This window comes from Limulus polyphemus, unplaced genomic scaffold (assembly GCF_000517525.1).
Source record: "Limulus polyphemus unplaced genomic scaffold, Limulus_polyphemus-2.1.2 Scaffold76854, whole genome shotgun sequence".
Lineage (NCBI taxonomy): Eukaryota > Metazoa > Arthropoda > Merostomata > Xiphosura > Limulidae > Limulus > Limulus polyphemus.
Window position 1 is genome coordinate 1 of NW_013742450.1, and position 5,212 is coordinate 5,212.

The 5,212-nt window shown below is 29.2% G+C and overlaps 1 long non-coding RNA gene across 1 annotated transcript; it reads left to right on the forward strand.

Moving 5' to 3' along the window:
- Positions 1 to 82: 82 nt before the first annotated feature.
- LOC111084458 lies at positions 83 to 4,981 on the forward strand. The gene is made up of 3 exons (XR_002609569.1): positions 83 to 291; positions 1,184 to 1,288; positions 1,983 to 4,981. It is a non-coding gene; the product is annotated as an uncharacterized LOC111084458 (long non-coding RNA).
- The last annotated feature ends 231 nt before the right edge of the window (positions 4,982 to 5,212 follow it).

The following is a 5,212-nucleotide window of genomic DNA, read 5'->3' on the forward strand; positions in this document are numbered from 1 at the left end:
GTAGTTAAATTCGATAAAATGACGTTTGTTTATTAAGTCAAATTCTTTTATTGTATTGAGCCTTTAAGATTCATAGTGTTTATACTTTTAGGTAATATATATATATATATATATAACCTTAAAACTCATAAATTGTGATATATAATTGCTTTGCTTTTTTTGTGCTTTGAAAGACTTATTTTTATATTGGTGTAAACTGCTAGTAAAATTAATATTTTTTCCCAACAGTGTGGAATTGACCTTATAACAGTAGCTCAGTCATATGTATATTTTGAAAAGTTGATTTTAAAGGTAAGTGTGTTTGTTTTCAATACATTAAAACCTAGGAATAAAATCAGTTATGACTTGCATCTTATAATTCCCATGTAAAGAGTGACATATAATAATGTTGAGAATGTGTCTTCATGAAGATGAACTAATATTTTGGAAGTAAATACATGGAGAATATTTGCCATAATATTTGATTTGCAAAGTTCTAAGTATTTACTCTTTCTCAGACCTGGGGTCATTGGTAGGCTTAAGGCATGAGAAGAAGCTATTATTAAAAGTGCAGACAATCGGATGTTAATGCAATGAATTTTCTCTACTTCTTAATATTTCTGTAGAATGTTTTTCAAATTGGAAACTAATACTTAGCCTCATTATAGCTGTTCTTCAGCTCTCTTTCATTTGGAATTGATAGAATCCATTAACATCTTATTAAAGACCTGTTTGGTGCAGAATAAATGAATAAATTATTGTGTTCAGTAACATTAACAAATGAATAAAACTTAATTTCAATACTCATGTTATTAATCAATCAGTCATGCATATCATGTGAACAATGATGTAATAAAAATCAATCTACGAAAATATGAAGAACAACAAATTGCAGCAAGTGACTAAATCTAAAACATGTTCAAATGAAGAATGTAGGTTTTAACATTATCAACTCTTCTCCTCTGAAATTGTCAGATAATTTAATCTACAATTTACAGAACAATATATTTATATTTAGGTACAGTTGGGGAACACTTGCATTTAAATTTGGTTGAGAAATCAGCCTTTAATCTTTTATATTGCAAAAGCATTTAGTGTAACTTGGTTAAATATATTAGTCACTCATTAAAAAAATTCAAGTAGAATATGTTAAAAATGTTTCATTACATAACAGTCAAGATAATTTCCATCTGCCTGTGATTAGATGTTGGTGAACAAACATAACAGGAAACTGTGTGCTGGAGCTTGCTTGCTTCTCTCGGCCAAACTGAATGACGTCAAGGGTGTGGAACTGAAGACTCTTTTTGAGGTAAGATAAGAGTCTTGTAAGAAAATAAACATTGTGGATGAAGACTGGAATTTTATAAAGTAGTTCCTACATAATACTTGAAGAGGAATAATTATGCAGGTGAACTTGAAAGATGTAAATGATAGTTTTTTCTTCATGAAATCTTCCTATAAAAAATGCACTGAATAAAGAATGGTTAGAAATTATGAAGAGCTAGGTTACATAATTTATTACAAATTTCAGGAATGGTCAGATATGATAGTCTATAACAAAATCAGCAAAACACCAGGAAAGCATGACAGTTTTGGTTTGAAACAGAACATTATGTATGAAATTCATTTATAGTACTTATTTATTGAATATCCTTTTGTGTATATTAAAATATTTAAAAAAAATAATTTGAACATGTAACCTTCTTAAGTTATATTTACCTGAATTAAGTGTTTTTAAGTGTATTGATGTAAAATGTATAGTTTTATTTCCATCAAGAATAGATTTATGAAATTGTATTATTCATTAAACATTCTAAAATCACCTTAGAATAGAGCAGTGTTTAAACAAACATCCATGTTGTTGTTTTTTTACCGTATTCATATATGGTAATTGTATTCTACTGTTGTTTGCATTATTTAATTAAAATATGTGTTTTGCTTAAAAAAAAAAGATAAGGTTTTTGTATTTCTATTATTTAATCACAATATTTTTTCCTCATCAGAAAATTGAATGTGGATTTCGAGTTAGTCGTAAGGATCTTCTAAACTCGGAATTTGGAGTTTTGGTTGCAATGGAGTTTTCATTACACTTACCAACATGGGAAATTTTTCCTCATTATCAACGCCTTCTGTACGAATCCTGACATTGGCTTTCCAGCAGCTTCTTGCTGTGTGTCGACAGAAGATCTAGACATTCAGCCAGCATTGGCACAACTTTACCTCGAATAGCTGAACAAACACCAAGTGGAAAAGCTGAAAGCAAATTGTAGCATTCACTTAAGGTTTTTTAGCCTATACTCTGAGTATGTTGTATTTTTTTCAAATAATAATTTTCACTGAGGATGAACATGAGCAATTTAAACTTAGAAAAGAGTAAAACGTTTTCCGGATAGCATATCTTATGTAATAAGCAGGCTTTCAAAAGACAAGGACATTTTAAGTGTCTCACCTCAGATGAATTCAGCTAAAACCAGATTTGAGAGCTAACAAACTCCACAGGACTATAAGTATTTTACGTGATAAGGATTCTTCGAGGAGGTTGCTAATTAGACAAAATGAGACAGTCTTGTGAAAACTTCTGAATTACATGATGTGTGTATATATGATGTGAAGAAAAATCTGAAGTGCTGTTTGGATTCATGTTGAGAAAATAGGAAAAAAAACAACAAATCTAATAAACAAATTAGTCATGGTAAAAACTAAAAAGACTGGGAATTCTTCAAAATACAGATATCCAAAGAGGATATTTTTAAGCGCAACTTCTTAAATAGTAATTTTTGTACAATGATGTTAGATGTAAGTTGCATAGAAAGCACTGATCTCATATTTGTGTATTAATAAAATGTGTTGTGCCATTTTGATTAACCATGAAAATACAAACAAGTGAAAATCCTGTAAAAAAAAAAGTGTTAATTTTGCTATTGAATTTATATGAATAGTTGAATGTAAGAAATATAAAGGAGTGTAAGAAACAATTTAAAGTTGAGCGTAGCCTTCATGAATAATACTGTTATGAAAAGTAATATGGAGTAAATTATGAAAAACAAAACGTTTGATACTCATCAGTGTTTTCATAACTTGGTTTTTGCAAAAGAAACAAACAAAATCTGATTTCAACTTCATTTTCTATTTGCAGACAGTGAGTCTTGTCTTCAATAAAAAAACTTTGTGATTCTGTATGAAGTATTGAAAGTGATTTTGTGATAAGTATAACATGTTTGCAATTTTAGTAAAAACATGAAATGCTTATTAAGAAGTATCCATTAATTTGAAATTCCTATATTGTTTTGACTTTCCAGGTATTTAATAAGTAATGTAATATTTTTTAAATTACAATTTTCGTTCTTCCAAACAGAAAACTTGCACGATTCACACTCATAAGTTAAGTTAAACCTTTAATAGTGCACATGTACAAAGTTGTTAATGTTTTAAAAAGGCACTGAACAAGAATAATCTCAAATCTAAAAGAATAATTGATCCATAGTTTGTATGAAGTCAGAATATGCCCAAAATATAGACTTGGACTGTTTCTCTGAAGTTTTTGGCTTACAAAACATCAATTTCTCTTGTTTCAGGTAATTTCTGTGTAAAAAGAAGCAAGTAGCACAGGAACAATCTTGATACTTGTGTTATTAGGAAGTAGTTAGGTGCCTAGTTTGTACTTCATCAGGTACATTGTAAGATCTAACTTTTGTAAAGGTTTTAACAGCTTGATTTAAGTAACTTGTGTCTAGACATGATAATATTGTTAGTGAGTGCAAAGCTGCTAGGTGAAGAATTAGTTTCCAAACTTCAGAGTAGGTCCACATGTTATATTCTTAATACTGGCCTCAGTAGAGTCCAGCAGTGACCGTAAAGAACTTTCTGACTCTAATAAAAGTACAATTAATAAGAAATTAACTGAAATTGCATATATATTTGAATCATGATTTAAATTAAATGTAGAACAAACATATAAGATAATAAAATTTTGAGAAATACATGTCTATAACAATTAGGAATTTTCTTGTTTGAATTTTTCATTAGCACCAGCTGAAGATGGTAGTGTTATATATCCATTTATGAAGGTGTCTTTGTAAATGTGTGTATTTTTGTTAATTCGTGGTGAATTAAAATTTAAAAAATATTTAAAATCTATTTTAGTATAACTTTCTCCTGTAGGTCTGTTTATGAAGAATACCAACTCTTTTCAACTATTGTAAATAGATCAAACATTTCTTGCATCAGAAAGTGAAGAATAAAACTTCAGAAATCTTGAAGACAGTAATGCTCTATTAATAATATTACGTAAAAAACAACAACAAGTACATGCATATATAATGTCCCCATCTACAATTGCTCTGTTGCTGTTCTATGTTTTTGACTTTTCAAAGTATCCCTAAGTGCTATCTTGAGTTACACAATAACATTCATTGTGTATTATGACTGTTGTAGTTTAATTGCTTCTGTAACAGCACGTTATTAGTTCTCATTCATTAACCTTGTAGAACTGCAATGTACTAATAATATTTCTTAAAATGAATACTTTTACACCAAGTCTTGAATACTTCTTTAGAAATTTGTTTGAAGTTATGATATTGGTTTTGTAGTTTGAATTGTTGCAAAGTAAACATTAAAAATGTTTGGGCTGTAGCAGTTCCTGATCAGAATGCAAGAGGACTAGTTTGTTTCAAGTCTTTATTTTTCTGACTCATTGTTGGTTCTGTTTCATTTCACTTGTTTTTGTACTGCTGTTACAAATGCTCCTTGTTTATTCTATAAATCTATATACTGTGTGTGTGTGGGTTGATGGGTTGTTTTTAATTATCTTTGAATGTGCACATATAAAACACTGTGAAGTTTGAGCTAACAATCTCGAGCCCAATATCCAAAGTGTTGCATAAAACCTTATTGATCTCATTCAGTATCTTTTCATGATTTGTTTGAGAAACTGAAATACAATGTTTGTATCCATGTTTTTCTTTATGACGTTAATAAATTTATTAGGCTGTTGGATGATCTTGATTGACTCCAAGGTTCTATTTTTTATTGTTGTTTTAGAGTTTATTATAGACGCCCCCTTTAGATGAATTTCAGATAACACAATTCATCCACCAGCAACTGAGCAACAGAAAGTTTCTAATGTATTTATTAATAGAGACCAGTGTTATATATATTAATTCAGGATCTGTATGCTAACAGATATTGTATAAGAGTTGAATTAATACCAGTTATTATACTGTTTTTATTATGT